General features: G+C 44.0%; 1 long non-coding RNA gene across 2 annotated transcripts; it reads left to right on the top strand.

The window, feature by feature from the left end:
* Positions 1–5,641: 5,641 nt before the first annotated feature.
* On the top strand, positions 5,642–12,659 carry LOC310688824. Of its 2 annotated transcripts, XR_014517208.1 has the most exons (4): positions 5,642–6,140; positions 6,693–6,733; positions 7,097–7,282; positions 11,984–12,659. It is a non-coding gene; the product is annotated as an uncharacterized lncRNA (long non-coding RNA). The 2 variants fall into 2 exon arrangements; XR_014517209.1 differs by lacking the exon at positions 11,984–12,659 and having other exon boundaries at positions 7,097–7,511.
* The last annotated feature ends 12,278 nt before the right edge of the window (positions 12,660–24,937 follow it).

The following is a 24,937-nucleotide window of genomic DNA, read 5'->3' as shown; positions in this document are numbered from 1 at the left end:
GCTGGACTCATTTGTACCAAAAATATCCTTATGATTTTTCACATATTTATTGAGGATTCAAAAAATGTAGTTTAACATTGTTTATAAGCCACCTTGGACAAATGTGTAACCTTGAAAAATGGGGTGAAAATAATTGTAATAAACAAATGAATAATTTCTACAGAAGTTATTACCAAAGCTGCATTGGCTCAAGCAATGAGGCAGAGGCTTCACGTCTGGGCATGCCCTTGGCTCTCCTGAATAAATATAGGGACTGCAGTAGCAAAGGAATAACTATCCATGAACAAGCTGCAAGCACAAGGCTGACATATCCACTAGCATTTCTCCTCTTTAAAACATTGCTGTCTATAGCTATCTTCCATTTCATTCTGGAGCAGCTTAGGCCAGTGGCTGCCAGCCTTCTTAAACCAGTAGGCCATTCGGAATTTTGAGAAAGTGTAGTGGGCACCAGACACAAAATGGCTGCCATGCAGTCATGGCGTAACATATAATGGATGTTGTGTGAGCGTTGCATAATGCAAATGATGCTACATCACAACTGCTGCCACATCTAAGAGAGCACGAGAAAAGAGACAAGACCACAAAATGTTGTAGACATTCCCTCCCATCTGCCACCCCAGAAATGGTGGAGAAAAGCAGCCAAATCAGCCACTTCTGCACTTGCTTACAAAGAGCAGCTATTTGTACCCCTCCTATGTTCATCAAATCCTGATAGCCAGTGAAATGTGGGCATGTTTAAGAGGGTGTTTCAGTGTAAGAGAGGCTGACCTGGTGCAAACGGAAATTGAGCATGAGCAGTAGAAAGTCTCTCATATCTTGTGTTTTGGGGGGAATATTTACTGAGACCTTTTGTGGGTGCCATAGCAGATATTGGTGGGCACACGGGAGGGGCAGCACCAGAAAAACATATGGGGCACAGAAGCACCAAATTATATGCCAAAGAAAGAAAGAAAGAAAGAAAGAAAGAAAGAAAGAAAGAAAGAAAGGGTAATAATAGGAGTACAGAAATGGGGGGCAAGTGGAGGACAGGCTCCTTTGAGGTCGGTGCCTGCCTCCCTGCCCCCCTCTGGTGCCACCAACATCTTGATCAGTGCTGTTTTAGGCAATAAAGTACATGAATACTGTAGTCCAGGACTTTGCTGCAGAGAATAGATTTATCTATCTTCAAATTCTTTCAGCTAAAGAAAAAGTATGCCTGAGAGAAACAAATGGCAGTTATCTGAATGAAGTATTTGACCTTGCTTCTGGTTCCTCAGCTCAGACTTATCTAATTCTGACATCATTGCCAAACAAACAAACAAAATGTGATTAAGAGTCCTGTCTTATAAAATGCTCCTTGAAGAAATTTACTGGAGAATCAACAGAGACCAATGTCCATCATGACAACATGCCAAGGCATACTCATCCCTTCTGAAGTGACAGCCTGTAAACATCAATTAACTTTTCAACCAATTTCTTTTCATTTTGACAATACCCAACAAATAATGGATTAAATTGTTAGGCCCATAAATACTGTAACTGGATAAGCAAATCTGAAGCAAGAACTAAGGAAACACTACCCCCCACACATAAAAAAAAGCTAAGTCACCTTTAAATTTTGGTCAGGTTACCTGTTGGCCTATGTATCAAACTGTATTAAGAGGATAATAAATACATAAATATGAATTTATTCCATATTTTAGCTATCTTTAGGGCTCAGTCAACATACATGTACACAAAGCCAGGGTTTAGGAACAGAGATTGGTGTGCTGGATTATGTGAACCCTCTCAGATGCTTCTTCTCTGTCCCATATTCTCTCTTTATCAAAAGAGTTTTTATTTTTCCTCTATCCATGTGTTCCATGGATGTGTGGAGGGGAACCATGCTCATGGATTATGTACCGAGTGTCAGTGTGCTTAACCTACGCACTTCCACTTAAATACATATGGGTTGGGGTCATGGCCCACACTCCTGTGTCACACTGTCACTCAGTATGTGAGTGAATGAGTAACAAGAGTTAGAATCTGACACTAACCTAAGGTGGCAATTACCCACATATAAAGTCAAACCAGTTGTGCTCTGATCGAGATCCTATTTAAACATCCCAAAATATCATGCTCAAAATATCCATATTCAGTTTTATTGTATATGTATTTTAGGAGATGTCAAGATAACCTGTTTCACACGCGTTCTACCAGAAAAGAGAAGCTCTGGGTAAGTAAACAGCATATGCTAAACAAAGGAGGTTTAGTCTCTTTGTCTTGTAAAAGATACAGTATTTCTTCTAAGAACATAAAAAGTGGCAACATGAGCATATTAAAAAACAGTGGGTTGGTTCATTTGACATTATTTGTGCATTTATAATTTTCATTTTGTTTACTATAGGATGTTGAGCATTTTCCACAGCAATTGTGGATCCCTGCATTTTCGTGGATCTGAGCAGAAATGGCTTTTGATCAAACTTTCATACCAGAAGGCTCATTGTGTGTTTTCTCTTCCTCTCCCTTTCCCCCCATTGTTTGCTTGTTTCTAAAGCTTGTCATTCTGACAGGGAGCAGAAACAATACCATGTGACTTGGGTGATCAATCACACACACTATAAAGGCTGAAGGGCTGGAATAAACAATTTTCAGGCATCCCTGGTTTTGCTTAAACAAGTATGGGGCCTCTGACAAATCCCTTGACTAGATCTCACATCAAGATCAAAAGTATGACTTTTGCTATTCCCTTCCCAAGCTGGGCTTTGAGTTATGTATTTGTTTAGTTCTATAGCTTGCCTTTCCCATCTGGTGCATACAAAGCATCTAATTACTGATAATTTAGATAGTAGATCCTTGTATTTGTGGGATCTGCTATCCCCCCTCTTTATCATTTAATTGACTGAGTATACTTTCTAGAGCAGGGCGGTCCAAACATCTGGCCTTCAAGACCGTTTTTGGCGGCCCTCAGCAACATTTGATGCCTCCACCCCAGCCCTCCCACTGGTGTCCCAAAGCTGGGTGAGGCACTGGGCTTGGGGATGGAGGTGAGACAGCTCTGACAGGGCCCTAAAGTCCTCCTCCACCTCCCTAAAACCTAGTTAGTGCTTTCCCAGCTTTGGGGTGACTGTGGGAGGGCTCTAGGACCCTGCCAGAGCCTTGTGCCTCCTTCCCAAAGCCTGGCACCTTGCTTAGTCAGCTTTGGGAAGGAAGTTCAAAGGCTGTGGGGTAAATTTTGGCCTCACTCCCACCCACCCCCAATGCAACAAGTCAGTGTGCAGCCCATGGGTTCCATGTCAAAATACTCTTGTGGCCCACTTAGTATGAAAAGTTGGATCAGACTGTTCAAGAGAGGCAGAGCATAAAAGATTATTTCATGGTTGGTCTCACAGAAGTCCAAAATCATGAGACCCAGAGGTAGGCTGAAGTAAGTGCTACAGAACTCTGTCCACCAGTCACTGCTCCTGCTCCTTTTCTCTTCCTCTGAACTGGGCTAGCCAGACCTCCTGCCAATCCTCCATTTAACTGGGTGGGGGCTATGCAGCAGTAGTATGCAGCAGACTGCATCTGTACCTCAATTGCAATAAGGGGTCAACACATTTTTTAGGCCCCGCAGCTATAAGGCTCCTTATCTCCCTGCTGATGTGAGATCTATTACAAGAGCATGTCGTTCCATCAATTTTATAATCATGTGCACTTCAGATGACCTACTTTAGGCATGCCTTTCGGAAGCGTCTTGATATGTTCTAGCTGTAGGACAATATTTCACTGTCATTTGAAGGGCACTGAAATACAGCCCCCTCTCTCAGTGACAGCCAAAACCTGTAAAGGAAAGAGAGGGGGGAAACTCCTACAGAGATATCTAATTCATACAGGGAATGTTCGTCGCAATAACACACAATGATTACATTCAGAACATTCAGCTTTCTTCAGAGCAGGGCTGCTTCTTTTTTCTTTGTCCAACATTGCTTCATTTTGAAAAGAAGGTATGGAATTTTATTTATTTTTTAATAACTAGAGCCACAAGACACTGAATAATAAGAGTAATGTTGCCCCTTGAGAGTGCAACGAAGGAACAGCCATTTAAAAACCCTACAAGGAAGCAGTACAAGTGGTAGAGTGGAAAGCAGGGAGAACTACAGTAGGTTCGGCCAGAGCCAATGACAGGCCAAGTCAACTAATTCTAGTTTTGTCCCCATCCTCTTCCCTGCCAAGTTCTATGGAGGCAACACGGGGACTTAGGAAGAGGAAAATGGCAGGCAGTGCCACCTTCTGGTAGGGTTGGCTGAGGTTGATGGGGCAGTGTCTCATTGGTATAAATGGACCAGCCTCTACTAGTAAGAACTAGCTAGAAAAGAAGTCAAATACCTGAAAGCTGCATCAATTAACTATGCAAATAATGACATTCTGGGAAGTCATGTTGCTATTCTTAGGACTAAAAGAATTCTAGATCTTTATAATTAGTATATATTGAAAAGGGAACAGTGGTTTCTTTGCAACTTACTCTCTGTTTCTATTGAACGAATAGCTACATACCAGTGTCCTGCATTATGCTGCTAGTTAATCTTGGGGTACGGTGTGGGTAGTAAGCTACTCCCTCGTCGTGGTCAGCTCTATTTTAGTTTAGTTTAGTTCAGGGCTGTGTGTGTTGCTTTCGACCAATTTTTTTGGTCAGCTGAATTGCTTTACACTACAGGTGATGGGATGGTGGTTGATTTTGTTCCACCATACCCTTCACTGTTAAAGTAGTGAATAATTCATAAGATGTCATTATCCTGTTGTTGTTTAGTTGTTTAGTCGTGTCTGACTCTTCATGACCCCCTGGACCAGAGCACACCAGGCACTCCTGTCTTCCACTGCCTCCTGCAGTTTGGTCAAACTCATGCTGGTAGCTGTGAGAACACTGTCCAACCATCTCGTCCTCTGTCGTCCCCTTCTTCTTGTGCCCTCCATCTTTCCCAACATCAGGGTCTTTGCCAGGGAGTCTTCTCTTCTCATGAGGTGGCCAAAGTATTGGAGCCTCAGCTTCACGATCTGTCCTTCCAGTGAGCACTCAGGGCTGATTTCCTTAAGAATGGAGAGGTTTGATCTTCTTGCAGTCCATTGTCATTATCTTAGTAACTTCTAATTAATAGTTATTGTAGCCCTTCCTTATTACTTGGTATCCCTTGCTTTATTTTTCTAGTACAAAAAGAAAAGGTTATCATGGTAAGAAAAAATCTTCCCAGAGTTCCTCTTTTGCTCCTTTCTCAGTTTTTCCTACCTGCAGAAAATTGGAACAATTCCCAAAGGGGTGGGAGAAATAAAGGCGACCTGCACATTGCTACTTGTTCATTTTAAGCTTAAAAGGTTCGAATGAATAAAACCTGGCACAGGAATAGAATCAAGTGATGCAATTTACAGTAAGTGCTTCTTTTTACTGCTCCAAAGGGACATAAATGTATTGTCATTTGAATTATAAATGTGATCAAAAAGTGAAAAATTATCACTTATTTAATATAGAGGGTGAAGTAATATACATAATATAAACGTCCCTCATTGGAAATGGCTCCAGAGAAAACAGCAGAGCTATGACTCTGCAGAAGCATTAGGGATATCTTCTTTCATGTTCCTAATGAAGGGGAGAAGATGATATGGAAGTTAAGTAGCAAAAGAGTGAGACAGAAAAAGGCACTGAGTGAAAGGATACATAAATTTCTATCACGTTCTGTCAAAAGCCAAATTAGGCTGCAGTCCTACCTATGACTAAGTGCCATTGTATACTGTGTGACTTATTTTTTATTTAATGTGCAAAGGATTGTGCTATTAATTACTCAGCTAAGAACATGTTCCATTCATTTCAATAAAACTTCCTTCCAGTTAATCTGCCCCAACTGACCATTGTGTCATATTGTCCAGCTACTGGTTTCTGTCCTGAAAGCTGCTTTAATCTCCTCTCTGTAGGTCTAGCTCCAGGAGGTTGTAAATTCCTCCTTGAAAGATAGGGTGGTACCAGGAGACAAGACCAAACCTGAGAAAAACTGACTTAGACCCAGAAGATGTAAACAACTATAGACCAATTGCTAACATCCACTTCCTGGGCAAGGGATTCATGCAAGTGGTTACTGACCAACTCCATGCCGTTTTGGATGAAAATCATGTTCTAGATCCAGTTCAAACAGGCTTCAGGCCTGTTTTGGAAGGTAAACTGACTTCAAATTTTGCCATGAGAGGGGCAGGGAAAGTGTGACCTTATTGATACTTTTGGACCTCTTCTGATATCCTCCACCATGGTATCTTTCTGGATAGGCTTACTGGGTAGGGTGCTGAAAGCACTGGTCCACAGTGATTCCACACTTACTTGAGCGGTCAGTTTCAGAAGGTGGCATCCCAGTTGCCCATTGACATTCCTTACACTGGGCCTTACACTGTGATATTTCTGTGCCAAGTGAAGACTTTTTATATTTCCCCAGGCTTTTCAGTCATAATTTTAAAAAATGCTTTTTAGATCCCTTTGTTCTGATGCTGTTCAGTTGCTGGTTTTGTAATTTGTTCCATTTAATTTGTATATCTTGTGGTTTTAATTTTTACTTGAAAAACCTCCCAGAGGACCTTTGTTCTTGGGTAAAATTCAGTATCTATAAATATACTTCGTTTTTCATAGATGACACCACTAAAGGCAAGTAGTGTCAATTCTGTGAATGTCTACAGATGACACAGTGGGAGCATTACTGAAATGCACTTTCTCTTGACAGGTTCCAAATCATGGAACTGACTTGGGGATGGGGGGAGCAAAGTGAGTGCGTACAGAACAAGTACATTTGCATTTTTTTATCCTGTTGTGTGTCAGAATCAACTATCTGCCAGTCAAGGAATCAGCAAACACAATCCATTTCATTTTTTGCATGTTCATATAATTATAACTTGATATGCCACGCTTTGTACCCATTCCTTCATTGCTAATAGTCTCTTGTTTACATATATAAAAATCTGCACCTGCCTTATCAGCGCTGTATAAATTCATTGTTATTCTTTTTTTTTTTAATCATTTAGAAAATCAGTGTGGTGTACAAAAAAAAATGTAATATAAAATAAAGCAGGCTGTATAAAAGCTAGTAAGCATTTTTCTTTGAGTTTGAGTCTGAACCCTTCCTTATAGATATGCCCAAATTGAGCACTCCCCCATGACATGTGGCTGGAGGAATCTTGGATTAACTACTAGTTCCAAATCTGCCATCATGAAAACTACACAAGGAAGCGTGGGGAGACCCAGCAACATGGGGGCAGAGAGAACAGACCATCTTCTGGTACATGTCAGGATCTGAATCTACCAGCCAAGGAATCAGTAAATGTCATCCTTTGAATGCCTTTTGATTTTCTTCTGATGCCTCTGCTTGGTGGCCTGTTCTTTGCACAGGCTGTCATCTCATCTCTGAAGGCTGTGTCAGATGTTCAGCAGGAACGTCAGGTGCTGAGCACAAGGGAGACATTGAACTCAGTTTGCTTTTGTGAAAAGAGTGGATGGCAGTCCAAAGGCAAAGGATGCAGTTGAGGTGACTTGTAATGAATGCATTCCAGACAATTTTGAGAACAATAAAAACTCTGTGAAGAGAAGCACTGATTATTGGCTCTTGTTTCATTTGGGTCTTTTTAACGGAGATATGACAGGACCACATAATACAGTTTTCTGCATTACTTAAAAGCCTTTTTCATTATTACTCACTTGTCCATGTTGCAAAATGGCATTAAGACCCAAAATTGGTGCACACGCTGATGATAAGCCCATAAAACAACATTTTAAACAATGACTACAGTGCCTGTAGATTCACAGTTTAAGCACAGTGGATGAATATATTTACAAATATTTATTTTCCTTCTTTCCAAATGGTTGAAAGTGTTCTTTTGATTAGAAATGTGGTACTTCAATGGTAGGGATGTGGGTGGCGCTGTGGGTTAAACCACTGTGCCACTTGGGCTTGCCGATCAAAAGGTCTTCGGTTTGAATCCCCGTGATGGGTTGAGCTCCCGTTGTTCGGTCCAACTCTGTCCCCTCTCTACAAAGCTCTGGGGATAGGTATCTTCGTGACTGACATATGAGCCAATTAGTTTTATATACATTACCCCTAATTACCCTATAGATGAGCAGATGTGGCTTTGTGACTGAAACAAAGGATGGCCAATCAGAAGAACAATAAACTTCTGCTTATTGTATTTCATTTATTCTGTGGCTTCACAGCAAGAGACAAACCCTCACTTCCCTGCCTTAACAATATGAAACTAATATGCATTTTGGAATTTTAGCTGGCCTAATGAATTATTGCCGCAATGAGGGTTGTGGAGGAAGGTGAATCCCTTTTACTTTCTCCATTAAAAAAAACAAAACCCTGGACCTATCTGTCTGCAATTTGGCAGGCTTAATTCACACTGGAGGGGGCGGGGTTTCTCTACCTACAAATTTCATGTACTTCTGTTCAAATGGAAAAATGTTGTTGCCATTTATAGATTTCTCACAAGAATGAGTGGGGAATACGCAGCTTCATTTTACACAGGATTGCTTGGAACCCAAGTCACAGACTAAAGCAAACAGAAACAGACTGATTCTGTTGGTGGAGGGGAAGATACACGTCCAAAGTGAATCTTGAGCCTGTACACACACTCAGTATGTCCCCACATAATAACTGTGATTTATATGGAGAGCTCCATTCAAGGATCAACTCTTCTAATAATTTCAGTGCTGAGGGATACTCTGTGGATGTAGATGTAAATATCCTAATATTTTCAGAATGTCACAGTGCAATTATTTCCTGTTCTTTCCCTGTTGCTCATGAAATTGGTCATTTCCCATGTTAATCCAGTGCTTTGTGTTTCAATTCTCAGTACTATAGAACAGCAATGAGTCAACAATTCTCTCTTCACTTATCAGGCATCGAGCCCAGGAAAGTGGGTGTATTTCTGGCTTAGAAGAACACTTTGCTCTTCTTCAAGGAAAGGAAATCGCCCACACATTATCCAGTTAAACTATAAGTAATATGCTACACTATCAAAGTATCAAGGCAGCCAGCAAAAATATATTAAATGACAAGTAGGCAGCCTTTCTTATCCGATATACAAGTTCCTGTCTCGTCTGTGGCATTCAGATTGGTAAATGCCGAAACCTTTCTAAACTCCACCCACACTGCATTCCAATATTTGCTCTTTTGCTCTTCCCTTCCTCTCGTTTTAGCATTGTCCACCTACAGAAATTCTGCCAAGTCATTTCCTCTTCCCACAGTCCCACAGAGGACAAATACAAATGGGAACAGTTCAAAAAAAGAAAATGCAATAAAGCTACAGTAAAAGAATAATAGATCAATAAACAGAGCAAAAAACCCAGAACACCATGTACCACACTTTATACATTCAGGGGCTGCATTGGTGCTCTCACCACAAATGCAACTGCCATCACAAACACACCTGATTCCACAAGGTTCAATTCTCCAGGTGCAAAACAGGAGCTGGGCAGAAGCTGCCAATCAGCGATAGTTCCATTGTTGCTCCCTGCCACTATCAGGCTTAACTTCTCCTTCTCAAGGCATCTCTCAGGGAAATCTAGCATAACCCTCCCTTTACACCAGGAGTAGGGAATCCCTGGCCTCCCAGATGCGGTTGGACTCCAACTCCTCCAAATTCTCCAGCCCTGCCTTACACCAAACTGCTTACCACACCCATTTACTGCAGACACATAGCCAGACCAGGTTCTTTAGGTGATGGTGTTTTGTGTATGTGTGCCAGTTTGTAACTACTGCAGGACTTGTAGCTTCCATCTAATCCGCGTCTCTTTGCAAATATGGACATGTGGCTTTCATTTAACCATGAATGTGCCTCTCATATTTAAACTCATGCAGAAAAGAAATAAATCCAATATTTTCCTTATAGCCAGTGCTTTCCCCCTGCAACTGAGCAGATCATAAAACCCAGAAGCCTTGTGCTGTCAGCATATTGCACTCAGGACGTCACTTATATATGGCCCAGTCTAGTAGTTCTGGAAAGGTTTCATTAGTCTGATGGCACTTTGGCATTATGTGAATTATTTACAGGAGATGTTGCAGAGCGATTAAGAGATCTGCTGAAGGGTTGGCTCTTCCCAGAGACAGTCTGCAGGTTTGGTTTGACTACTACTGGAAAACTGATGTAAAACACGATCAAGGGGTCAATGGCTGCTTGTTGTGAGTAGAATTGATTGCCGGCGTTTTCTTGGTAAAGTAATATCTCAGCAATTCTATACACTTCTCATTGCTCAGGCAGGCCTAGCTACAAGCCCAAAGTCATAAATTTTGTTCTGTTCCTCTTGCATTGGGGAAACTGCCAAGCACACATATAGGATCTGTTGTGAAACATCTTGTTATCAGCCCCTGGCTGTGAAAATTTAGACTTTTCATCACTTTGTGTTAGTCAGGCTGATTCAGCTGACACTGTGCTTTTCATATTAATTCAATGCCATCCTAAGGCGAATAGGGAAGCTTCTATGACCATGAACTTTGCAGACCTCCCATAGTATCTTCCTGGGCTTACAAACAACAGACATATAGCAAAGACTAGCTGCATAGTAATTACTGGTATGTGCCAAAGTCACACATCCAACTTTACCGCTAGCACAAAGAAACCATTAGTATTACTATATAAATGCCTTTTCATTTTGCAGTAAAAAGAATGTTTTGAGTACACACAAAGAAATGTAAGAACATCCTTGGAATAGAGCCAACCGTATTTCCATCTACGCCTAGAACTTTGCCTTAGAAGGGTCACTCAGGGTCCCCAAAATAAGGTGAGCCCCCTCTCTGAATGCTCAGACAGAAAAATGAGTCTGCTGTTGTAGTCAAGGCTAATTAATATAGAAGAGAAAGTGATGAAGCCTGTTTACTAGGATCCAGCAACTAGATTCATCTTGTTTGGGAGCACTCTAGGAAGAGAGTAGCTGAGTTGAAAGCTAATGTATGGTAAAAGGTAAAGATAAAGGACCCCTGGACAGTTAAGTCTAGTCAAAGGCGACTATGGGGTTGTGGCGCTCATCTCGCTTTCAGGCTGAGGGAGTTGGTGTTTGTCCACAGACAGCTTTCCAGATCATGTGGCCAGCATGCCTAAACCTCTTGTGGCACAACGGAATACCATGACAGAACCCAGAGTGTACAGAAACATTGTATACCTTCCCACCATAGCGGTACCTATTTATCTACTTACACTGTGTGCTTTCGAACTGCTAGGTTGGCAGGAGCTGGGAGAAAGCAACGGGAGATTCGAACCACTGACCTTCCGATCATGAGAGTGCAGAGGGAACAGAAGAGGAAGCTTCTGATCTTCTACCATTCCAGTACAGTCCTCCTTCCCCCAGTACCACTTCTGAATTTAATATTTCATTTCATATTGGATCAACTTGAGGTTTCCCATTTTATGAAAAAAAACCCCACTTCTGAGTTCTCCAGGGTCACCAAATTACAATGTGGAGAGGTTGCATTTCTTTTTCTTTTAAATGAAGCTGCAGGTGACAGTATAGTAGTCCTGGCTCTTCCTATCACCTCCCTCCCCTAGCTCCTGCTCCTAAACCCCTTCCCCAGCTGCTAAGGGCATACCTGGAGTTCTTCTTGCAACAGTAGGTGAGGAAGGTGAGGCAGTGGGACAAGGGACTGATGGAGCCTGACTACAGGAGAGAGTTGATAATCGTTTTTTAAAAAACAAAAAACAAAAACCACCAGTCTTTAAAAATGTGTATACATCACTATCTTAAGCCTTCAAACATTAACAAACGCTAACAAATGTTCCACAAAAACCTGTTGCCTACAGTTCTGTGAACAAGCATTAGCAGATGGAGTTAGGAGAGCTTGCTGGTCCAACATGTGTGGGATTCTAGCAGGAAATAGCAGAGATTATCACCCTTTTCACACATTTTAGGCCCACAGACAAAACTTTTTGCATTTCAGTTTAATTATTGTCTGTATATTGGAAGCAAGGATGAGATGGCAGACAAATGACTCTGGGCAACAAATAATAGAGGCATTTTTACTTTGTTTAGTGAGTTCACATTGGCAAATATCCTTGTTTGCCAGAACATGGAGACATGATGGGAACTGAATGTTGACAATTGATCCTCCACCATCTGCAAATGAGTCAGCCTGACACAGATTTTTCTGAAGACTACAACATGGTCAATGTATAAAACAGTCAATGGGGATCAGCATGCTTTGGCCAGGAATTAGAGCACATTTTAAAAATATTTTTATATTTTTCTTAACTGACAGCAAAGTACAAGGTGTCCAGCTCAGTACCTTCCAGTGTGTAGCTCAGAAGCTCCTGATCCAACTGATTAATTTGAGATGTGGATCACTGGAGATCAGTCACAATCAACAGTCACATGACTTCTCCATGCTTTTGAAGACCTCTTTTTCTGCTGGTGCATGGGCTGCATTCTCTAGACAACTGCTAGACTACAAAATTGACATTGGCTGCTGTGGAGGACATCATATTTAAGTTGGTACCCAAGAGATGATGCTGGATGTTCTTCCCTCATCTTCCCATGCTTAGATGTGGTATAAGAGTGCAGGAAATAAGAATTGTTTCAGCAGCTGAGTGTGCAAAGTTTGTGATTAAAGAAATGTACCGGTAACTCCAGTGTTGAGCCAGGCTTAGGTATGTGGATGCTACAAATGTTTAAATAATAATTCCTTTTACTTTGTTTTTGCAAAATACAAAAAAAAAATGGTTCCTCTCCTCCTTTTACTCTATTTCTATTTCAGTAAAGTCAATTGTCTTCACTGTCATTTCAATAAAGTCATTGGGCCTTCCCAGCATATATTTTAAGCCTCCCTGCAATATATTTTGTGCCTCCCTGCAAGATTTTTTTTTTAGAAAATATTGTTTAAAATAAGTGCATAAAGCGTGTTCTCTCTGTACTTGTCCAGCCAAAACAAACCCTCCAAGAAAGAATACATTTTTCCTCAGCAGAACTTCCATATAAAAATAAATCATTTTGAAAACATTATTTTAATTTTTTGGTGTGGGGGGTGTGTGTGTGTGTGTGTGTAGTGCACTCTGCTGCTCCAGCCCAAGAGAATACATCTGCCTTCGTTAATTAAAAACATAATGCAGATGTATGGCAATCTTCCCCTTTCACGTACATGCTGCAAGGCTACCCTGCTCCCTTCCCTTGAAAGGTGCAAGAGATCTCGATGCTATCAATACCTCACAGGAAAATGCCACTGTCAAGAATCTGATATGGAGGAGAGGTGATTTCAAGAAAGCACACTGAACGGAGAGCCAGATTGCAACCAAGAATCGAAAGAGGTGGGGTCAGGATGTAAAAGGGTTCCCACAGAGTGACACACTTAGCAGGGGGAAGCCATTCCACATCTCCTCCTTATCATTAGTTGCACAGACAGCTGATGTCTGAAACAGCAGGGAGAACAGAACAATGACATTTGATTCTTTGGCTTTCCAGGTGATTATGTGAGCAGCAGGGCAAACTCCTTTTATATACTGTTGCCTGAATAGCAATTTCCTAGGAAACAAGAGTTCATATAGAAGGATTCAGAAAAAAGGATTTTCCTTTTGCACATGACAGAAGGCTAATTTGCAGCTGCACCCAGTAAAGTTACAGTTGAAGTGACTGGGAAAGGTCGTAGGTCACTGGTGGGGCACCTGCATTCCACGCAGAAGGCAGGTGGGACTGGGAGTTCCTGCCCCTCAGCTGATAGGCCGTGACTTCAAGTCCATGGGATTGGCTCCTCTATTGAGTTCCTGCAGGAATATGAAAATGAAGCAGAATTCCAGAAGATCTGGGGCAGGCAAAATAAAGTACTTCTTCACACGGCATAGTTAAGCAATGGGGCTCGGCCCCACAAGAAATAGCAACGACTGCCAAATATAATGGATTTAAAAGATGGACTAGGCAAATTCAAGGAGATTTAAGCTATCAACAGCTATGAACTCTGCTGTTGGCAATATGCCTCTGAGTGCCACCTGCTGGGAATGGCAAGGGCTGAGTGCTGTTGTGCCTCAGGTTCTGCTTTTAGGCTTCCCATAATCATCTGATTGACCATTGGGAGAACAGGAAGCTGGACCAGGTGGGCCAATGTTTTTATGTCATGTTCCAGTTTGCAAATAATAATAATAATAATATAATAATTTATTATTTATACCCCACCCATCTGGCTGGACTTCCCCAGCCACTCTGGGCAGCTTCCAACAAAATATTAAAATACCATACTACATCAAACATTAAAAGCTTCCCTAAAGCCTTCAGATGTCTTCTAAAAGTCTGGTAGTTGTTGTTCTCTTTGACATCTGGTGGGAGGGCGTTCCACAGGGAGGGTGCCACTACCGAGAAGGCCCTCTGCCTGGTTCCCTGTAACTTGGCTTCTCGCAGTGAGGGAACCGCCAGAAGGCCCTCAGTACTGGACCTCAGTGTGCTCATAGACCCCAAAAGATGGATAGGTCTTCTTCTGTTGTTATGACTGGCACATGGGTACATCATCATTTTTTAATATAAATAGTTCCCTATGATTTAGGATGGTATTGTCCTGCCACATGCCATTTTGTTATTAGTGAAATGCTAAGAGGTTTGTAAAATGATGCACAGTCTGAAGAACGATGCTAGAAGAGCGTCTGGCCTGACTTAGCAGGACTCTTCTTATCTTCTTTCACGTCATACCTCAGTACACAGGTTTGGGAAATAACATTTGAAGTAAATCTTTTTTCTTGATCAAACACCACACAAACCGCCATTGGAACCTTGTCACAAGATAGCAATGCCATAGAGAAGCAAGATTTTTTTTCCCAGGGGAAAGTTAACAAGTTCACAGTTTCCTGGGCAGGTTGTTCCATCCAACACTTTCCCTAGTTCTAGGAAGGAACTAGAATTAAATGTTATGGCAGAACTGCACCACAGGATGCATTTGGCTGAGGAAATGAAATTTAATACAAGATAGCTGGTTAATTACAAGTGGGGCTCTGATAGCAATTTCCCCAGCGGCTTAAACTGGCCTTTGTTCTAATTTGATTATGTGCAGCAAATAGAGCTTTTCGGGGGGGGGGGATTCAATGAAAATGTCTTACAAATAATCAGATTAAGGAATGGGGTCCCCCCCTTTAAAGAAGTTGCCAAACAATTTGGTTCAATTAATATTGTTGTGCTATAGATCAGTGTTTCCCAACCTTTTTTGGGCAAAGGCACACTTGTTTCATGAAAAAAATCTCGAGGCACACCACCATTACAGCCCCGTGACGTCAGCGCGCAGCGTCACGCCGGGAGGGACATGAATTGCTAGCAAATTACATAATCACCTCCTTGAGGGCTGGCTCATCTTCTCCGAAGGCAGAACCCCATTAATTAACAGCACAGACTCACACCATAGCCAAGACGAGGGGGAAAAACCTCAGTCATGCACAGTCATGCACATGTGGGAGCTAAATGAGGACGAAGACCGGGCAGAGAGCAGGGTTCAAATCACCCCACCTGGCCAGGACAATCCCTGGGTGCTCCCTTGGGCCACTCGCCTGACCCACCTCGCAGGGCTGTTGTTGCGAGGATAACACGGGGAGAACCACGCGCGCCCCCGGGAGCTCCTTGGAGGAGAAAGCGGGCGATGAATGCAATGCACGAAATATATGAGAGGCGACCAGGTTTTGCAGGTGAGGGGCCCCCGCCAGCCTCCGCTTCCAACACCCGGCGCAACGACGCCGAAGTTTCCCCCCGGGCTCGGCTCGGGGAGCAGCGCTGCTCCCCCCCGGCTCCCCTTCGCCCTCCCGGCTCTCTCTGCCGCCCACTGGGGACCCCCCTCACCTGCCAAGTCCGGAGCGCCGGTGGAAGTTGCATGCATGCATGCAGGGCGCCACGTTGCCATTGCATTGCACTGCACTCCATGCAACGCCTGCACACATGCATTGCCTTGCACGCCCGCCAAGGGGTCTCCCCGCGGTCCGATGCGTCCCCTCCGGCGCGGATGCAGCATTGCAAAAATAACCCCCCCCCCGACGCAGCCCTACCTGGGGGGCAGCCTCCGCCGCTCCGCCTCCGCGGGGATCCCTGGGCTCCATCCTGCCGCCCGATCTCTGCGGGGGCGCAGGCAGGCTGCGCGGGGTCTGCGCGGAAGAGCCCTTGCCCGCCCGGCCGCCACCGCTGCGCTCATTCCATGGCCTTCAAACAAAACGCCCGGCCCGCCAGGCCACGCTGGGAAACGTAGTTTGCGCACCCCGCGCGGGCGCGGAGCCCAAGGGCGAGGGGACTACGGATCCCGGCAGCCCCCGCGCCGGGGACGGAGGGGGAGAGGCCGGGTGCAGGGATGGAGGGACGGGTGGGCGAGCGAGTGAGTGAGTGGCAGCCGCCAAGCCTTGGCCGAGAGCCAGGAAGGGCCTCCCCGGAGGAGGAGGAGGAGGAGGGAGGCGCACAGCGGGAGGGAGGGAGGGAACCCCAGGGGTCATCTAGTGACAGCGCCCCAATCGAAAATTTGACTTTTTAAAAAAAATCTTTCGAATTTTTTAATTTTTCCCGCGGCACACCAGGCAACATCTCGCGGCACACTAGTGTGCCGCGGAACAGTGGTTGGGAAACACTGCTATAGATTAAGATATGGATTATATAGATAGTCACAAGCATCCTGTCTTATTCTCAACCAAAGGCTGTTTAGGAATAAAGAAAATGTGATCAGAATCAGTCATCCCAGCACTCAAGAGGACACACACCTTGTAACTACCCAAGGGAGGGAGTGGGCAATAAGGGCTGAGGACAGAGGACTTTACCAGAGAGTACCCCACTGTTAAGTTGCGGGTGAGCATATCAGACGACACAGCGTTTCTTCAAACAGCTCTTGTTTATTCACAGGCCAGGCGAGAACTGAACTGAAGGGTTCAGCCAGCCTGCTTATATAGAGCTCCACTAGAACGCAAAAGTAACCATTTTCTATCCAATCACTGAACGTCACTTTCGATCCCTTATTTGCATATGTGGGCCTGAGTGAAAACTATCTACAGTATCCCCCTGCTGGCCCAGGGTAAGAACGTCAGTACATAACAACCACCTTCTGGTTGCTTCAGCTGTTAGGCAACTCCCAAAAAGTGATCAACCTTCAGACGCAGCTTCCAATAAAGCACTGAAATAATGCACCAGGTTTGGATGAGAGTACTCAACTCCCCTGCAGGCGTGAAGAAGAGTAGATAAGTGCTGAGGAACATCTTTTCCTTTAATCCAGGTGTGGGGAACCTTTGGCCTTCCAGATGTTGGTAAACTACAGTTAAGAGCAACCAATGGCCAGGAGTGATGGCTGTTGTAGTTCAGCAACATCTGGAGGGCTAAAGGTTCCTCACAGCTGTTTGGGGTATTTGTGTACAGCTTGAGGGAGGGGCGTGTTGCTTTCTGTGGGACCTGCCACAAGCCTTCAGGGGGTTGTGAAGACCCTATAGAAGCAGACAACATCATTGTCCATGGCTGTTTGCAGAAGGGGAAAAGCGAAACATGAACACATTCCTGGAAGACTACACAGGCAGAGTAAGAGAGAGGATAGCTGAGCAGGGGGAATGAGAGTCAGTTCATATTTAGGCCTGGGTTGCAGCTAGGTCAGTGGGAGGCTCAAATTTGGCATGTTGGCACAGATTTTACACGTTGTCTTCTCCCAGAAGCAGTTACATTTATCATGTTGGATGGTTTGTTATCCTTTTGTTCTAGCTGTAACGTTTAAGCAACAAAGAAATATCTGAGTACTCCAAACCCCGTACAAGACAGCAAAGCATTTTGCCTATCTTTTGATACTTGCGAATATAACAATAGACCTATTGAGTGTGGAAATAGCTGGCGTTTGTAGCTGTGTTTTACAGTACGTTCCTCCCATTGCTGTACAATATTTTCTTCTATATTGTATCTACTACATAATGTTCGTTTTAAATGCATAACTGACGGTTCCATAGTACAGTCTTTTTGTGTGATAAGGATTTTCAGTTGCCTGATATTTGAAGAAAGTCCTTTTTTTGCCCTTGGGAGAAGCTAAAACAGTTATTATTACAGGGATAACTGGCATATAAAGGCTGCGAATTGATTCTATTCTATGTACAGCAGAGGTATTTAAGTAGCTAAGGAAAAGCTTTTCAAAAATCCATATCTTTGACATAAGTGCAGCTTCTAAAATATAATATACTTCTTTATTTTCAGGGTTCTTGGCCTCAAGTCTATATCACTAAGGCAGAAAAAGGGCATCTATTCTTCCATTTCCTCCCTTGAATTTAAGTTTCAGACAGGAGGTGGTGGTTAGGTGGCTTTTTTATTTTTTATTTTATTGGCTCATATTCCAAACCAATCTTTAGTTCATTGGTTATTACTGAAGGTTATGCCTTTCCAGGCTCAGGCAATTTTCTCTCTCTCTCTCTTTCTAACAAAAAAGCATCCAGAAGATTGGTGAAAATGTTGCCAAGGAGAACCGCAACCGTGAATATCGAAACTGAGAAGTTTGCTTACAAGTGACCTTAATAAGGCAGAGAAAAAAGAACAGTGTGTTAAAACAGGCTTCATATACACTGTACATTTAAGGCACATTTAAAGCACAACCTGCAAAAATAATCCTGGAAGCTGTAGTTTACCCCTCATAGACCCAGCACCCTTTACAAATGACAGTTTCCAGGATTCTTGGGGCATGCTTTAATGTGTGGTGTGTACCCACACGGCCACAGTGCCAGGGTGGTTCCATCCAGACAAAAGTTTAAGATTGTAAATAGCAACAGTGTTGCTGTTTTAAATCTACGAGATTTTCCCTAGCAAGTCAGAACCAGTAGAATTAATCTGAGCCTTGAAAAGGACATAGAACTGAAATAGGAAGTGGGGAACAGCGTCGCTTGTCCAACTTCCTCCTTCATCTCTATGCACATTTGAAGGAAGAAAAAGGTAACAGCGAGTGGCGGAGGAGGCTGCTCAGAGGCTTTGTGAGTACTAGGGAAAGACCCTCCAAGTGTCCCTATTTTCCAGGGACAGTCCCAGAAAGCCACCCCAGCTTCTTATCTGATCCCGGAATGCCCCACCAGTGCTGCCAAACTTGGGGAGGAGGATGAGACAGTGCTTATCCTGAGAAGTGATGGTGGCAGTGACGGCTTTGAAGGAGCATTCCATGGCCTCTCCATGGCTGCTGTTGCCAGCCTCCTCCCTTGGACAACTTGGAGCAACTGCTGGAGAGCGGGTGAGGAGGAGGAGACCTGAGACTGCCAACGCCCAGCCTCATGTGACGCGCCAGCTGTGAGGCGCAGGCAGAGGGCAGGGCCAACCTGGGCGGGAAGTAAGGGGAATGCAATAAATCTTGCTTTAAAAAAATAAATGTTTTGTGTGTCTGCATATAATCATGCCCCTTTCGTGTGTGTGTGTGTGTGTGTGTGTGTGTGTGTGTGTGTGTGTAAATCTACCAAAGAATAAAATAAAATCAGGATTAAGGGGTTTTCTCAGGACAGTGGACAGCATGTGTGCTGTGTCATGTTGATAAGTTCATACTTCTTCTGATAGGAAATGTTCTGTGGGTGGGTGGAGGGACCAAAATTGCAGGGTAGACGACAGTCAGTTGGAGGCAGTGAAAAATGTCCCTATTTTCATCAGAGGAATGTTGGAGGGTGTGCAATTGTGTCCTTGGGCGTCACACTGGCAATCCCTGACCTCTGCTGACTGGCATTATCTCTCCAGGGTTTCAAACAGGCGTCTCTTCCAGCTGTACCTGGATGTGCCAGTGATTGCATCTGAGACCTGGGGTTTGTGAGCATGGCACTAGCTACCATCTACACAACAGCCTCTAAAACTGGTCCATATGATCAGGCTGACCTTCAGAAATGTGCTATACCTAGTTAAACCTTCTTGCAACTTTACACTCTCTTTCAACAGCGAACTTTGCCCACTTGGTATTTCTGCAGATGCCGAGCATTTTCCTATCATTGCTGCTGACGGGCGTGCAGTGACACCCACTGCCATGCCAATTTCAGTCCCAGTCACTCATGTATTCTCCAGAATAAACATTCTAATGTCTGCCTCCTAAGGGCAGCATATCCAGATACAAATTTAGCAGCTCACTTGTTGATTCCACAGCAGAGTACAAAGAGAGAGAGCCATGTACTTACAAGATCTTGCCAAAGGGTTCTTGTTCCCTTATCAAAACACATTGGCAAGGTGATATTTTGAAGATGATGCTTGTGACTGTCTTTTGTCATGCAGCCAGTGTACACCTGATGCCCCGCCCGCTGCCCAGGTGCACTGCAGAATGCTAAAGTGTAAATTTAAGTCACACAAGGTAAACCAGCCTGGTTGACTCCTATGGGATTACTCTGGACAGCAGAAAGCCTACCAGGCTGTTATTTTTTTAAGTCTTTAGTTAAAGCTACTGTTTTCCCAGTAGTGATGTATGAAAGTGAGAGCTGGACCATAAAGGCTGATTGCCGAAGAATTGATGCTTTTGAATTATGGTGCTGGAGGAGACTCTTGAGAGTCCCATGGACTGCAAGAAGATCAAACCTATCCATTCTGAAGGAAATCAGCCCTGAGTGCTCACTGGAAGAACAGATCCTGAAGCTGAGGCTCCAATACTTTGGCCACCTCATGAGAAGAGAAGACTCCCTGGAAAAGACCCTGATGCTGGGAAAGATGGAGGGCACAAAGAGAAGGGGACGACAGAGGACGAGATGGCTGGACAGTGTTCTCAAAGCTACAAACATGAGTCTGACCAAACTGCGGGAGGCAGTGGAAGACAGGAGTGCCTGGCATGCTCTGGTCCATGGGGTCACGAAGAGTCAGACACGACTAAACGACTAAACAACAACAAGTAAATCCCACTGTGTACTGCAGGGCTTAGTCATCCCTTGCCTAAATATATGGAGAGCACCTGGTTGCAAACAGCTGAGGAACTCATTCACAATCCATTAACTCAGCCTTCTATATTTAAATGCTTCCAACCTCCACATTGATTAAAACATACTCAGGGTCCCAATTTATGCATGCATCCCTTATCTCTGTTGGGGATTTAGGATTAAGAGAGAGCTGCGTGGCCTATGGGGAGGCACAGAAACTGGAACATTTCATGCTCCTGACTCGGTTGTTTTGTAATAAGTTCCCCTCCTGCCCACTTGTCTTACATGACACCTAGCAATTTGCAGTAACCTCTCATAAGACTTCAATCAATCCCCTCAGTAGGCTGGTAATAAAAAAAATGAATACATAATTATGAAAGTTCAAGGTGGAAAAGGTAATCTCATTTCAGACTCTTTTGGAACTGGCATGGCGATGGGACAGAAGCTGCCTCAGGTTAATCTTATTCCTAATGAGGGTTTATCACATCTGCAGTAGTTCTGGATTAGCCTCAGAAATTGGGAGGCTCAAACAATTTCTGTTATATTAAAAACTCAAGAAAGCCATTTTCAGGGTTAATTTCTTAATCTGCAGCCTCAGAAGGAAATACTAGCTGCTTCAGGAAATATCTGTGGAACAATTATTGTGCATTGCAAACATCGCTGTCCATAGCGCTATTGATTAGAGGGTGAGCACAGCAGCCTTTGTACAACGCTAAACGGCTGCTCAAAACCCACCCAGAAGGCAGCATTGCAATTCTTTGCAGGACTCCTTATGCCAATCTCACACTTTACAAGCAAAAGGTACCATAACTATGGAGATGTCTATATTGTCAGAAAGCCTGGGGTGAAGTCAATCCATGTGTTGCTGTTTTTCACTGAGGATGGAGTAGCATTCCCCCTAGTTCTAATGGCATCATTGCATCATGGTGGAAGACCCACATTCTTGGAAGGGGGTCACCAAAAAAACCTATTGGGGGGCCACAGACTAGCCACTCCTTCCCTAGAATACTACGTCACCAATTTCAATATCAGCTGCTAACCCAGATCTCCTCCTGGTGTAACACACAATGCAGATTTTTCTGAAGCTGTCCTGGTTCCTCTTCCCAAATGCTGTTCTTTGCTAAGCCTTAAAAATGGTCTCTTGTATGTACTACCCCTCCTCCCCACCAGCAGCTTTCATGGCAATACAGTGGTACCTCGGGTTACATACGCTTCAGAACTTTGCTTCAGGATGAGAACAGAAATCGTGCTCCGGCGGCGCGGCGGCAGCAGAAGGCCCTATTAGCTTAAGTTAAGAACAGGTTAAGAACAGTTTCAGGTTAAGAGCGGACATCCAGAATGAATTAAGTACTTAACCCGAGGTACCACTGTATACCATCACTGGCTTAGACTTCAACCATTAAAAAGCATCCTAAATTCACTGGCTGTGTCTTCTTGAATATATTGTTTCTTGAACCCTACTGCATTTGGATTTAATTTTAAAGTACCCTGGCAGTACTTCAATGTGAATGAATAATGTTCCTATTTGAGGGAAGTATAACTATTTGGCTCCATTGCTTGTGTGGCCTAGATCCACAGACACACATCCACAGTCTCAACCAGGGCTCCAGTGCCCCGCAGAATGAGCAGGAAGGTTCTCAAACAATGCAAGGCAGGGCTGACCTCATGCACAGTTTGAAATAAGATTTTATTTTTGGTGTGCTGAATCCAAAGCCATGGATTTTGGGGGCCTCCATGGAAACCTAATGTGGAGGAAAGAGCTGTTGAAGTATTAGTGCTGTGCACCCTTCCTTCCATTCTAAAGGCACCACAGTCCCCACTGACCTCCATTCCAAGAAACTGAACCCTGGGCAAGTACCAGAATCCCTGGAATCTCTTGCTGCTTGCAACACCACCACTCAGCAATGCCCTCCTCTTGGCAGAAGCAGATCGCCAGGTGGGGTGGAAATGCTATGCTAGCTTCCCAGCAGGGAGGGAGGTGGCGAGGAAGTCTGCCCAGTCAAGTTCACCAACAGGAGAGCACTACCTTACCCCTTCCACTCTTCCTCCCAGTAAGCAGTAGTGACCCACCTGCAAAGCTACTCCACCCAGCAAGCCACTTCTGACTCTCGGCCATAAGCAGCACCACACTTTTCAGGTCAAAAATGTAGCCGCTTGCTCAAACACTTGAATAAAGTGGCGCCCCTCTTTTTGCTGATGGTGTTTACGTCATTAATATGGCATCTATTTTTATTTTGCATTAAGTTGCATTGACATGAATATTGTTCTATTGCATTTTTACATTGTTTCTTGCTCTGAGATTTTGTGAACGGTTCGGTCCAATTTGTGGAATGCTTTCTTCAGGGAAACATACTTGACAGCATTATTATCAGCTTTTAGCGGTCATACTAAGCCATTCCAGTTTGCTCAGGCTTTTGGCTCTCAATCTTGAATCCTACCCTGGTATGATGCTGGCCTCCCTTATGCTGACATCATTGCACTGTGGAGTTCCTGGCTTCTGCCACCAGCAGCCAGTAATGCGACGCACATCACACATTCCGTCAGGCTAAATATGACCCAGAAGAGAGGGAATGAGCTCTGAAGTGGCGGCAGCTGTCTCTCTCTTGTAGCCTGTCATCCTATTCATAGGACCCCATTCGATGGCTTCCGTCAATTGCACCTCAGCTTCAGGGTCACCTTTCCATTCTGCACACTTCCTCCTCCTTTAACCTCGGCCCTGTCCCCCTCCGTCACAAGCTTTTGCACATAGCAAGGCTGTAACTGAACGGTGTTGCTTTCCTTGTCTGAGACACCCAGACGAGGCGAAGAAGCGCAGCCGAGACAGTCATCAGCTGCTTCTGGAACAAGTGTAAATGTGTCAATGAAATTCAAAGACAACTCAATTAAGGTTAGCCATGCCCAGCTGCTGTTGCTGCCGCCCCATTCTGCTGTGTGGTCGCTGGAGCACTGCAGTAAAATCTCTCCACCCAAATAGCAGCTGCTGTTTAAAAAAGAAGTGATTCACTTAGGAAAGAGAGAGAGAGATCAAACCAAGGCGACTGTGACTCAGCAGTTTGCCAGGACATTGATCCTGGAAACAAATTGTGGAAAACAAAGGCTTTAGAAACCATCACAATTTAAAAACCACCAACCCTTAAAGTGCTACTGTTATATAAATTGCAGCATCAGCAGTATCACATTCTCCTCCTTTCTCTTTCTCTGCATATAAATGTCGATACATAAATGCCTCACCATTTGCAAGCCAAGATCTTTACCTCTGGTTACTGTTTTGATATGCAGGGATCTTTCTTAGCTAGAAGGCTTTATGCCTGATCCAGGCTAAGCTTGCCCCCTTTCTAGCTGGTTCACATCAAAACTGGGATCTGCATATATTAATTTTTTATAGTTAATAGATTTAGCATAGCATAGCAAATGAAGAATTGCCGCGCCTTTTGTAACCGGGGAGAAAGAATGAGGTCATAAGTGAAACATGGGCTGTATAGAGGAAAGGGACACTAATGATGTAGTTTGTAATTCAGCGATAGCTAACCCATGGCATGCGGGCCTTATATGGTCCACTATGATAGCGTTTGTGGCCCATGGATAGCCCTCCCCAAAAAATATTGTTATTGATAAATTTGGCAGCTGCCCACCCCCAAAATTACACACACACCCCTGAGTTTTTAACTTACGTTGTGTTCACCGAGCTTCCCCAACTCCCATACTGTAATTTTCAGTGTGGAGCCAGTGTGGTGTAGTGGTTAAGCGCGGTAGACTTGTAATCTGGTGAACCGGCCTCACTTACCCGCTCCTCCACATGCAGCTGCTGGGTGACCTTGGGCTAGTCACACTTCTCTGAAGTCTCCCAGCCCCACTCACCTCACAGAGTGTTGTGGGGGAGGAAGGGAAAGGAGAATGTTAGCCGCTTTGAGATTCCTTCGGGTAGTGATAAAGCAGGATATCAAATCCAAACTCTTCTTCTCTTCTTCTTCTTTCAGGTGATTTCAACTTCACTATTCATGGATTTCACCACCCCTCCCCAAAGCTCCTTCAGGGTTCTCTGAGTGTTCCCCACTTGCCCACAAAAATATCTGGTAGTGCTAGCTACTCTTTTTAGTGCCACTCAGTCGCTAGTTGTGAAGCTTTCAGCGGTCAAAGAGATCCTCTCTAAAAAACAGCCAGAGGGATCTGTTAT

Source organism: Podarcis liolepis (genome assembly GCF_965112155.1).
Source record: "Podarcis liolepis genome assembly, chromosome: 11".
Lineage (NCBI taxonomy): Eukaryota > Metazoa > Chordata > Lepidosauria > Squamata > Lacertidae > Podarcis > Podarcis liolepis.
Note: the sequence above shows the minus strand (reverse complement) of the source record. Positions and strands in the feature narration are given on the sequence as shown.